This window comes from Electrona antarctica, assembly GCF_951216825.1.
Source record: "Electrona antarctica genome assembly, chromosome: 17".
Taxonomy (NCBI): Eukaryota; Metazoa; Chordata; class Actinopteri; order Myctophiformes; family Myctophidae; genus Electrona; species Electrona antarctica.
The window spans coordinates 34,457,171-34,470,268 of record NC_136798.1 but is presented as its reverse complement, the minus strand read 5'-3'; the positions used below and the strand labels follow the sequence as shown (position 1 = coordinate 34,470,268).

Here is a 13,098-nt window from a genome sequence, read left to right as displayed (position 1 = left end):
ACGTCAAAAAAGCACTTTCACCTAGAAACTCCATTCACACTTTTTATAATTCAGCTTACTGTGGAGACACATGCTGGAACTTTCTACATTGAAATATTTTGTAGTTTCTGAGTTATTTAACTTAAACGCCCAATGCATTCTCAATGGCAATAGCACAAACTTTGGCATGCTACTAGTCCTACATACTTACACCTAGCAAGCCCATTCTAGCCTACTTAGGTTCATCTTACGGTGGACATGTTTGCCTGAAAAGAAATCTTTGAAATGTTTCATAGTTTTAGAAATATAGTGCTTTCAAATTTGAGAAGTTTACAATGGAGCTCAATGGCAGACATTGGCACGTCAAAAAAGCACTTTCACCTAGAAACTCCATTCACACTTTTTATAATTCAGCTTACTGTGGAGACACATGCTGGAACTTTTTACTTTGAAATGTTTTGTAGTTTCTGAGTTATTTAACTTAAACGCCCAATGCATTCTCAATGGCAATACCACAAACTTTGGCATGCTACTAGTCCTACATACTTACACCTAGAAACCCCATTCAAACGTATTTAGGTGCATCTTACGGTGGACATGTTTGCCTGAAAAGGAATCTTTGAAATGTTTCATAGTTTTAGAAATATAGTGCTTTTAAATTTGAGAAATTCAGAATGGGGGTCAATGGCAGATTTTGGCAAGTAAAGATTTGAGTGGGGTTTGAACCCACAACCTCCAGATCATGAAGCCAGTGTGCTAAGTCACTGATCTACTTGCTAACTGCCACAATGCAGTCTGCACTTTTTATAATTTAGCTTACTGTGGAGACACATGCTGGAACTTTTTACTTTGAAATGTTTTGTAGTTTCTGAGTTATTTAACTTAAACGCCCAATGCATTCTCAATGGCAATAGCACAAACTTTGGCATGCTACTAGTCCTACATACTTACACCTAGACACCCCATTCTAGCCTACTTAGGTTCATCTTATGGTGGACATGTTTGCCCGAAAAGGAATCTTTGAAATGTTTCATAGTTTTAGAAATATAGTGCTTTCAAATTTGAGAAATTTACAATGGAGCTCAATGGCAGACATTGGCACGTCAAAAAAGCACTTTCACCTAGAAACTCCATTCACACTTTTTATTATTCAGCTTACTGTGGAGACACATGCTGGAACTTTCTACATTGAAATATTTTGTAGTTTTTTAGTTATTTAACTTAAACGCCCAATGCATTCTCTATGGCAATAGCACAAACTTTGGCATGCTACTAGTCCTACATACTTACACCTAGCAAGCCCATTCTAGCCTACTTAGGTTCATCTTACGGTGGACATGTTTGCCTGAAAAGGAATCTTTGAAATGTTTCATAGTTTTAGAAATACAGTGCTTTCAAATTTGAGAAGTTTACAATGGAGCTCAATGGCAGACATTGGCACGTCAAAAAAGCACTTTCACCTAGAAACTCCATTCACACTTTTTATAATTCAGCTTACTGTGGAGACACATGCTGGAACTTTTTACTTTGAAATGTTTTGTAGTTTCTGAGTTATTTAACTTAAACGCCCAATGCATTCTCAATGGCAATACCACAAACTTTGGCATGCTACTAGTCCTACATACTTACACCTAGAAACCCTATTCAAACGTATTTAGGTGCATCTTACGGTGGACATGTTTGCCTGAAAAGGAATCTTTGAAATGTTTCATAGTTTTAGAAATATAGTGCTTTTAAATTTGAGAAATTCAGAATGGGGGTCAATGGCAGATTTTGGCAAGTAAAGATTTGAGTGGGGTTTGAACCCAACACCTCCGGCGCGCGGCCGTCGCGTATTGTTTAGCTAAACGGCCCTAAACGAGGTCCCGTTCATTCTCTACGGTAGTGAATTTTCACTACGGGCGCAGTACCGCTTCCGGCCGCAACGTGGGTGCGGACGGCGGCCGCAGCGCTGTCCTAAACTTCGGTACCGATGTAATATATGTCTGGCCACACACAGAGTGGGTGTGGATGGGCTGGCTGTGGCGCTGTCCTAATCTCACTGCCGATGTAATATACGTCTGGCCACAGAGTGGGTGTGGATGGGCTGGCTGTGGCGCTGTTCTGAATGGTGTTACTTTATCACAGCGAACAATCACATCAAGGTCTGTGAAATATTTTGTAATGAACTAGAATTTCGCGGGCCTTCGGCCCGCTCATCCCAGAGTTGCGTTGCCCCGCGTTGCGATACAGAAGTCCACAGATACAGAAGTCCACAGTGACACGCGTTTTATGCAGCTGTTTTGTGTTGCAGCGCGTGCGCGCGCGCGTGTAGTGTTGTTGTTATCCATATATGCGCCTCGGTTCGTCCCGTTTGTTCCACGCCAGGTGTCGACGCAGTCGTTTGTGCGATTTGCGTGTTTGCATTATTGTAACTGTGTAGGCATACCATATTCTGAATTACCAAAAAGGACACATGCGCGCGTGCATGTGGATGTGGATGTGCACATGCGCGTGCACGTCGTGCATGTGCCGTGCGTGGGCGGTTCTGTTAAATTGAGATGTCAAAAGAATCTATAGCCTAACAATAAATGGATCAAATATGCTCTATATTAGTTATGTATTTATTTAAAGCAGTGGCTGTGAAAGGTGTGATCCAGGGACCCTCATGGTTCCTTGAGGGGGTTCCAAATGGACCCATTATAGGTCTGTAACTGTGAGAGTGTAACACATGGACCCAAATGGACCCTTACAGGTCTGTAACTCTGAGAGTGTACAAATGTAACCAAATGGAGTCTTGTATAACGTTTAACTCTGATACTGTAGAATTGGAATGAAATGGGACTGTTATGGGTCCATTTGGTTTGACTCGCAGAGTTATGGGGGTCCTTGAAATTAAAAAGTTTGAGAACCTGTATGCAATGGCTTATCTGTTGTAAAAAGAGAGACCAGCCTATTCTCCAAACCATCATATCTTATGCTGTGCTCGGTTGTACAAAATAATATTGGGTCATTATAATTTGCAGGACTCACCGCGCGCACAGCTGCCTTGTCTGTGTTGACATGACATGGGCTTGCAGGACAGAACTTGTATTTGTGACAGACACATAGTTCCTTTGCAGACAATACAATGTGCTTGTCATTGGTCAGTCACAAAGCTAAGAAAACAGCAGCCTACTTTTTCTGCATGTCAATGATGAGATAGTTCTCCGCTGTCTGTCTATCTGCAGACAGCGGAGCAGCCAGCGAGCCTGTCTCTGATCTGCGGTCGGGACCAGTGGTAGTGGTGTCAGGTTGCAGCGCATGCAGAGTTATGAAGAATACACATTCCGGGGTTCGGGCTGAAAGTCCACCTCTCACAGTGTTTTTCCACTACGAACCATTGAACGTGCATTGTAATACACATTGGTGTGAATGGTCTGTGAGCGTAGCGATACACTACAGGCGATACGTGTAAAACCCCGGACATTTGAAGGAATGTATAAAACCACCCGGACTGGCCGGACAGGCCCCCAGAAGAGGACGTATGGTAAACTGTGTATGTAATCGCGGCGCTGTCCATCCAAGTTAGAATGAGTGTGTGTGTGTGTGTGTGTGTGTGTCTGGCTGCCCTGTGTTTTGCAGCGTGGGGATCGCCATGTGAGGGGGCTAGCCAATAAGGGCCCTGTGTTGCATGTGGAGAATTGTTTAGGTTAGTGTGTGTGGTGTAGCCGAACGGGGTGGTGGGAACATGAGGGGGATGTAGCACAGCAATCGGTGACCCCTACATTAAGCTGTGTTGCTCCCAAGATGCAGTGCAAATGCGTGTTGTAGCAAGCGTAGCCAATGGGAAAACAGGATGCAGTGTTGCCAGGTCCGCGAATTGTAAGCGAGTTGTAAGTAGCGTGTTGAATGGCATTTTGTCTGGGCTTGTTTTCATAGACCTGGCAACAAATTAGGCGGGGGTGTCGGTGCTTGTGGCGTGTTTGTGTTTATTATTGATATTGATATTGTTTGTGAGTGTGGACGGGAGGCGGCTGTAGTGTCAGTGCAATGACAGTTTTTACGCGGGTGTTGGTGAGTGTGGGCGTGCGGCGCGACATGAGGAGATAGCCGTGGATCGACGCGGAGGGTAAGGCTGTGTCGTGTTAGTGTGTTGTTGCAGTGTGTGTTGCAGCGTGTTGCAGCGTGTCAGTGACGTAGTAGCTGGTGACTTTATGTTCCTTTCCTGGGCTTGGGCACACGTTTTCAAATGTATAATAGATAGCTGACTCTCTCGCGATTTTGGCGTTTACGTTTTATATATTTTTGGACGAGATTAATGCCTGGATTCATATATGTCTCTCTGCCTGTTTAATGTTTACGTCATATACATGAAGTCCCGAGCTAGCCTGGCTAATAAACCAGACTAATATCACACAACACTGTCGCCAACGGCTGATTCGGTCTGGTTTATTAACCAGGCTAGTCCCGAGCAGCAGCAGAAACTGACAGGTCGGTACAATGCATTGTCTTGACCACAGAAACGCCGATAAAGACGTGTAACATAATGTGTATACATTGACAGATTTTTTATTTTGCACGTCTTTGACAAAGGAAGGGATGCTAATCGAATTAGCGTGTTAGCATCATCGTAAACAGACGAACAGATCACTCTCTGACTTGTCAAAGGAAACGTTTTAATGTCTTGGTGATTTGGTGAATGTAGTGGATTCGTTTTTAGATCGATCAGGGATCTGTTAATTGAGTACTGTGCTGAGCTGTTACTGTACATGGGGCTGAACTCGTGCAACCAGCAGACAAAATAATAACTCACTGTATCAGTGTTTACTCCTTAGACCCTACACAAGACCCGATGTTATATTTCATGATTTAACATTTATTTGACTGAGTTTAATGGTCTGATTTGTTGAAAATAGCTGATCAACAAGCTCGTAGATCGCCTAGTTTCAAATAGGCTTTATAGTGGCTTTAGCTGATGTTGATGCTATTTACAAAATCTGGGGGTCCCCGGACCCCTCGCTGTGCTATTGGAGGCTATATTGTTATTATAGGTCAGTCAGTAAACACTGAAGTTGGTGCTTTCATTTAAGTACATTGATTCACAATACCAGAATGCACTTTTAATTATAATACATGAAGCAGACAGCCCTGTGATTACATCGTTAGCATTACACTGCAACCACACTGTGGTTAATATGTTTTATTCACAATGCAAAGTTATTGTACTCCTATCATGGTGTCATCAATAATTCACATGCAAGTAAAGGCATGGTGTTGCAAAGCAAAAAAAGCACTGGTAGAGTACTATCCGAGCTTCTGCTGGATATAGGGTTCGAAGCCCTACAGCGCTGTGACCTGCTGACTGCCTCACCTTAGTCCTCTTTGTATGTTTACATTAAATATGAAATGCACTATTTCACTAGAGTGTAAAGACGCTGTGTTCAGATGACCACACTTGAAACCCAAATATATTGTCTACCATACAACAGTAATACAACATAATTTGTGTGATATAGCAATACAATTTTAATTGTCATATCAGTATAACACCCAGACAGCTAATGCAGTGTTTTCCAAACTGTGGGTCTCTCACTCAACAGTAAACAAGCCAACATACAGTTTAAGTGTACACTTGAGTTTTGGTGTTTAGTAAGAGTCATGACTGTACTTTTCAAGGTGTATAGCTTGCTGCAAGTCGTCTTCCCCCGTAAGCAAAGATTGGAGTTTAAAACGTTCGCTCTGAAAGAATATATATTCTAATATTTGCGCCACATTTTCAAGATTTTCCAAACATAGCAGATCTACAAGCCCGTAGTGCAGCACTGCGCTATGAGCTTGTAGATCTGCTATTTTTCAATAGCTAAAGTGATACATACATTTTAAGATAAGGGAAGGATCGAAGACCAATCAATCATCTGGACTCTGGAGGAGTACCGTGGAGGAGAATTTGTAAGAATGTAATAGAGTACAAGTACTCAAGTCAGGACTGTAAACCTTTTAAACAAGTGAATATTAACTTTATCTTTACTGTTATAATGTTCAACTGTAACTCTATAGTAATACCTTTTAAGGATAAATACTTTAGAGGAAAACTATAATACTAAAAGGAAAGAATAGGCAGAGTAGAAGTATCAGTATACCAGAATACCTTAGAATGAGTTTGACACCAGACACGGAAGAAAGAAGTCCACACCAGAGCTATGGGGATTTTCCATTTGATATATATTACCAATCACATCGGGAGAGAAATGGCAGGTCCGTACAGCGTTAAAACGATCTCTCACTGACACATCATCAGTGACAACATTTTATACTACATAAGTCATAACATCCTTTGGACATGGGGAAGTAATGTATTTGAGTTCAGAGGGTAACCCAAAAGTGAATTATGGCGACACCTATTGCCGGGAGGCCTACTTGGGATACGTGGCAAATTATACTTCCGGTAAAATCCCAGAAGAGTGACCGAAGGGAATTGTAGTTCTTTAAGTAAATGTAGTTCACAGCCCAAGTTACTGACAACCAGCTAACGTAACTAGGAGACAATTTGTCTGCTCTAGCACCGTACCAAGGCCGAATAACATGTTTTTCACCAGAGGGGCAGATAATGCAAGACGTCCAACAGGAGAAAACAATCTTTTATCTTACTCGCTGACTGGGGGAGAGTGAGATTTAATACTATCTGTTTTACGCTGGGGCAGAAATGATATGTAAACTCAGTGGGATACAGGGCATGAAAAATACATAGTTATTGAGAACATGGAAACTACCATCCACCAAAAATAACAGATCTACAGATCTAATAACTCAAAATTATCCATCATAAAGTACAACATAATCCTTAAAACACCAGTCCCTGTGCCCCTTTGCCACACAGGCTCAGGAACTGCTTCACACAACACCAGCTGACACCTCCAAGGCTTCCTGGGTGATGGCGAGATGGAGGGATCAGTGCAAGGCAGCAGAACATCCAGGCTTCACCACTACATCAAAGATCCCACAGATGTTCCTGGCCAGCCAGCACCTGCCCTGCATGGAGTGGACAACCCTCAATCGTCTGAGGACAGGTGTGACGTTTCAGTACAGCAATGCAGAAGTGGGGTCTGACAGATGTGTAGCCTGTATAGTACACACACTGCCCACGCTTGATGAGTTGAATACATATAACCAGAATGGAAACAAGGCCTGTGTTATCCTTTTAGCATTATCTGTATCTCTGTACTTCTTTGCAAGCTGTTATTAAAGTATTCAATCAATAAATCAAACAAACCATTAGAAGAATCCATTCTGTATCTCTACTCAGCCGACACGTTTTGTGATTTGATGCATGAGTTATAGGGACAATGCAGAACTTTCTAATCAAACTAACCGGTCATTTAAAAAACAATATGCTTTCCCTGCCTGTTTTAGGTGTTTTAGTTAACGAGTGAGTGAGCGGCAGACCGTGGCAACGCAGTGCAGGCGTTGGGCGCTGCCTTCATGGACGCACAGGTCAAAGTCTCCTTCTGGAGGCGAGGAGGAGGGCTGCCACATCACCTCACAGTCCAACTGTCTGTACGCCTCTACTGTGCCTGAGGAACACACACACGCATGCACACACGCACGCACACACATACAAGTGTTGATAAAAACAAATGACTAAAACTTTTTTCATAGAGAGAGAATGCACTCTGAAAGGAATGCAATGGAAGCACCTTAAGGAATACAAATCATTGTGTGTACACTGTTTATACCCATACACTGCTTACAGCAAATTACATCTGTATAAAGAAATTCTGTTACATACATTCTTCATTTGTTTTATTTTTAGGATGGGATTTCAACTGCTGCTAGCCGATACATTTGCACTATATATTGTATCCCACAGTTTTTTGATATTTTATCTATTTTCTAATACTATTTATCTTTATCTTTGTATGTATATAAGAGTTGTGTAATTTCACAGAGTTCAACAGAAATGTTTTGTTGCTAATAAAAAATAATAATAAACTTTATTTGTATAGCACCTTTCATGACATGAAATGCAGCTCAAAGTGCTTTACACAAAAAAGAAAGAAAGGCAGGGCATAAACAATACAGTGAGGACATGAATAACTTTTTTTTAAAAGACAAATAAATCAATTAAAAGCAAGGGTGTAGAAGTGGGTCTTGAGCTGAGCTTTAAAAATGTCTACAGAGGCTGCCTTCCATTTGCTGTGCTTTGATTTATAACAGCCACTAGATGGCAATGATGATGAGTACTACTGCTATCTACCAATGGTTCCCAAACTTTTTCATGTCAAGGACCCCCAAATTGACACTAATTAGCCCGCAGACCCCCATTTGAAAACATATGCCAGGGACCCCCCATAAGAGATATTCTTTCCTTTTTTTCCCGGCTATAGCAGTGATTCTCAACCCGTTTAATTTCAAGGACCCCCCCCAGTTTGACATGCATTAGTCTACGGACCCCCATTTCTGGTATTTCTATCTCTGGGTCCCCCAATTTTTGTTTTTAAATCAATGTTAATTTAACTATGAGAGTGTACAAATGGAACCATTTGGTTCCATTTGTACACTCTGAGTTACAGAACCATAACGGTCCATTTGGTTACTAACTATCATTTAGCTGCATGGGGACCCCCTGGAACTCCCTCAAGGACCCCTGAGGGTCCCCGGAACCAACTTGGTCATCTAGATGGAAAGAATTATCCAAATTCATCAATTCAATCATAACTACTGACAATGTAAATTTACAGCAGTATAGAAAATCAAGGGCAGAGAAATAAGTCACAGACACAGTGGTACAATTACAACTCAACATATTTTATTATTATTTTACATCCAGATATGCAATTACCAGGCAGTTAACAGGTCAATAACTAACTTTAACTATGGATCTATCTTCCATGAGGGGGAATCGAACTCCAGTCTCCAAATCCCCTACATAGAAAAGTGAAAAATTCTGATTGGGTGAAAAAGATGGCAAAACTGCCTGGCAACAAAGGCAAGCCTTCGTTTCATTGGCTGTCCGGCTGTGCCGACTATACACGACCGGCCAGATCATGCAGCCATTGTGCTAAGTCACTGATCTACTTGCTACCTGCCACAACACAGTCTGCTGTTCCCTTTGAGTACAACATTGATACAAAAATAAAATAAAAAAAATAAAATAACAGGAGATTTGTCTATTGTTTCTTTTGCTGTTGTTTATCTCTAGACGTTCGAATGTTTATGAACCACAATGGAAACAAGTCTCTGGCTCGTCTGTCATTATCTATTCGGCCTTTTAAGTACAGCATGCACAGTGGCTCACTGGGTACAGAGCCTGCCTGGGAATCAGGAGGCTGCAGGTTCAAGTCCTGGCTCTGACATAGTGTCCCAAAATCATGAAAATATGACAAAATATATTATGCCGTCCCAAACCATGGACTATAGTATGTCGTTTTTTCATGATTTTCATCTTATTTTCAAATCCTCCAAAATCATGAAAAACGACATGCTATAGTATGCCGTCCGAAGCCATGAACTATAGTATGTCGTTTTTTCATGATTTTCATCTTTTTTTCAAATAGTCCAAAATCACGAAAAACGACATGCTATAGTATGCCGTCCGAAAAAAATTATAACTTTGGCATGCCTACTAGTCCTACATACTTACACCTAGACTCCCCATTCAAACCTATTTAGGTTCATCTTACGGTGGACATGTTTGCCTGAAAAGGAATCTTTGAAATGTTTCATAGTTTTAGAAATATAGTGCTTTCAAATTTGAGACATTTACAATGGGGCTCAATGGCAGACATTGGCACGTCAAAAAAGCACTTTCACCTAGAAACTCCATTCACACTTTTTATTATTCAGCTTACTGTGGAGACACATGCTGGAACTTTTTACCTTGAAATGTTTTGTAGTTTCTGAGTTATTTAACTTAAACGCCCAATGCATTCTCTATGGCAATAGCACAAACTTTCGCATGCTACTAGTCCTACCTACTTACACCTAGCAACCCCATTCTAGCCTACTTAGGTTAATCTTATGGTGGACATGTTTGCCTGAAAAGGATTCTTTGAAATGTTTCATAGTTTTAGAAATATAGTGCTTTCAAATTTGAGACATTTACAATGGGGCTCAATGGCAGATATTGGCACGTCAAAAAAGCACTTTCACCTAGAAACTCCATTCACACTTTTTATTATTCAGCTTACTGTGGAGACACATGCTGGAACTTTTTACTTTGAAATGTTTTGTAGTTTCTGAGTTATTTAACTTAAACGCCCAATGCATTCTCTATGGCAATAGCACAAACTTTGGCATGCTACTAGTCCTACATACTTACACCTAGCAACCCCATTCTAGCCTACTTAGGTTCATCTTACGGTGGACATGTTTGCCTGAAAAGTAATCTTTGAAATGTTTAATCGTTTTAGAAATATAGTGCTTTCAAATTTTAGACATTTACAATGGGGCTCAATGGCAGACATTGGCAGTCAAAAAAGCACTTTCACCTAGAAACTCCATTCACACTTTTTATTATTCAGCTTACTGTGGAGACACATGCTGGAACTTTTTACTTTGAAATGTTTTGTAGTTTCTGAGTTATTTAACTTAAACGCCCAATGCATTCTCTATGGCAATAGCACAAACTTTGGCATGCTACTAGTCCTACATACTTACACCTAGCAACCCCATTCTAGCCTACTTAGGTTCATCTTACGGTGGACATGTTTGCCTGAAAAGGAATCTTTGAAATGTTTCATAGTTTTAGAAATATAGTGCTTTCAAATTTGAGACATTTACAATGGGGCTCAATGGCAGACATTGGCACGTCAAAAAAGCACTTTCACCTAGAAACTCCATTCACACTTTTTATTATTCAGCTTACTGTGGAGACACATGCTGGAACGTTTTACTTTGAAATGTTTTGTAGTTTCTGAGTTATTTAACTTAAACGCCCAATGCATTCTCTATGGCAATAGCACAAACTTTGGCATGCTACTAGCAACCCCATTCTAGCCTACTTAGGTTCATCTTACGGTGGACATGTTTGCCTGAAAAGGAATCTTTGAAATGTTTCATAGTTTTAGAAATATAGTGCTTTAAATTTGAGAAATGTATAATGAAATCCTCAAAAATGTAGAAATACAGCAACCTATGGTATGCCTTCCGAGGCCATGGGCTATGGGCTGAACTTGAACCCACAACCTGTGGCTCACATAGACAGCAGCTTATCACAGAGAGCCACCATGCTCTCTGAGAATATCCTCAGCTTTCCATTGTTCTTCGGGGTTATTCTCCAAAATGTGGTCCACAGTGAAGAGTAGAAAAGGAACTCAGCTAGACTTGAACCCACAACCTGTAGCTCACATAGACAGCAGTTTATCACAGAGAGCCACCATGCTCTCTGAGAAACTCCTCTGCTTTCCATCTCTTTCCTGTGCTCTTCTAGATGTTATTCTCCAAAACATGCTGCAGAGTGAAAGTATAGGATGAACTCACAACCTCTGGCTCACATGGATGTCATCTTAACAAGGGTGCCACTGAGCTCTATGTTTTAAGTTGTTCTTCTTGGTGTCACTTTTCAAATGGGGCCTTGTACAGAGCATTTTAATGGTGTTTGCTGTGCATCAAAGGTGTCTTTAGTGCTTTTAAGTGTTATCGTGGATGTTAATCAGATAATACAGAGGAGAAACCATGACAGAACATATGAGAACACAGAGACCCTGGTAGCTCAGTGTGTTAAGTGTCTGTCTGCATGATCCAGACGCTGTGGGTTCAAATCCCGCTCGGGTCTTTACTCTGAAACTTTACTTTGAAGAAAGAAGAAGATAAAATCAGACGGAAATCTTACTCAGTCAGGCTAAGGTAGTGATGGTGCAGTTGGTAAAGAAAAAGACCTAAAAGTTTGTGGATCGCAGTGTGGTGAACCACTCGCAGGTTCAAGCCTGATGCCACTAACATACATGTCCTGATCCTACTGGTTGACCATGATCCTTGTGCAGTAGTAGGCCTAAGGATTTGGGAGTGGGTGGTGGTGCCCCCTGGCTGTTTTGGACAATAAAATGAGGTGGGTATAAAAAATAAATTCCAGATCTGGCTTTAATCTTAATACAAGGAGAGAGAGGAAGGGGTGTGGTGAGAGAGTGGAAGGACTCTATTCACACTTTTTATAATTCAGCTTACTGTGGAGACACATGCTGGAACCTTTTACTTTGAAATGTTTTGTAGTTTCTGAGTTATTTAACTTAAACGCCCAATGCATTGTCAATGGCAATAGCACAAACTTTGGCATGCTACTAGTCCTACATACTTACACATAGAAACCCCAATAAAACCTATTTAGGTTCATCTTACGGTGGACAAATATAGTGCTTTCAAATTTGAGAAATGTATAATGGGGCTCAATGGCAGATATTGGCACGTCAAAAAAAATCACTTTCACCTAGAAACTCCATTTACACTTTTTATTATTCAGCTTACTGTGGGCACTCATGCTGGAACGTTTTACATTAACGCATCGTGATGCTGCTTCCTGCATTATGTGCAAGTAGTACACAGAGCCGTTGAACAACTTCCGACGAGCCCTCCGTTCCAAACTCACTTTTAAAAATTATCATGGCATGGATTTCTTTAGCAGAAAGTAGCTCATAACATGTCTACGGTGGATTTTTATGAAACAAACTATTTGCAGATTGAAAGGATAATTCAACTTTCAAGCTTTCCTTACAACTGAAATGTTGGTGAGTTTACTGGCTGGTGTTGCAACTCTAGATTCAACCCATTATAAAAAACAAATAGTGTTGCAAATTGCAAAGTACACTGTACACCAGCACACGCCGGTAAATGCTGTCAGACTGTAGGGGAGAAGAGAGCGAGAAGGGTTAGCATAGTGACGTTTTAAACAACATCACTAAAGCCAAAAGGGCTAGTGAAATGACACTGCAAAATCAGCTTACACACTAGATAGGTTAGGAGCACACTAATAGACACCATGCAGTGGATAGAAGGGGTCCAAGAGCCCTCCAGACAGTCTAGATTCTAGATTCCATCTAGAGTTTAAATGGACAGATATCAGTCAAAAGGGAGACATCGAAGAGGAAGGATGGATGGGGAAGGATCAACATATGGAATGTCAGAACAGGTCAGCTCCATATATGGAGATCTAAGGGTTTGAGGTCA

At 41.1% G+C, this 13,098-nt stretch overlaps 1 long non-coding RNA gene across 1 annotated transcript in view; it reads right to left on the bottom strand.

Annotated features, from left to right (window-relative positions):
* Positions 1-13,098, bottom strand: part of LOC306940467 — a 560,182-nt gene that overhangs the window by 210,385 nt on the left and 336,699 nt on the right. The gene's annotated exons all lie outside the window — the stretch shown is intronic.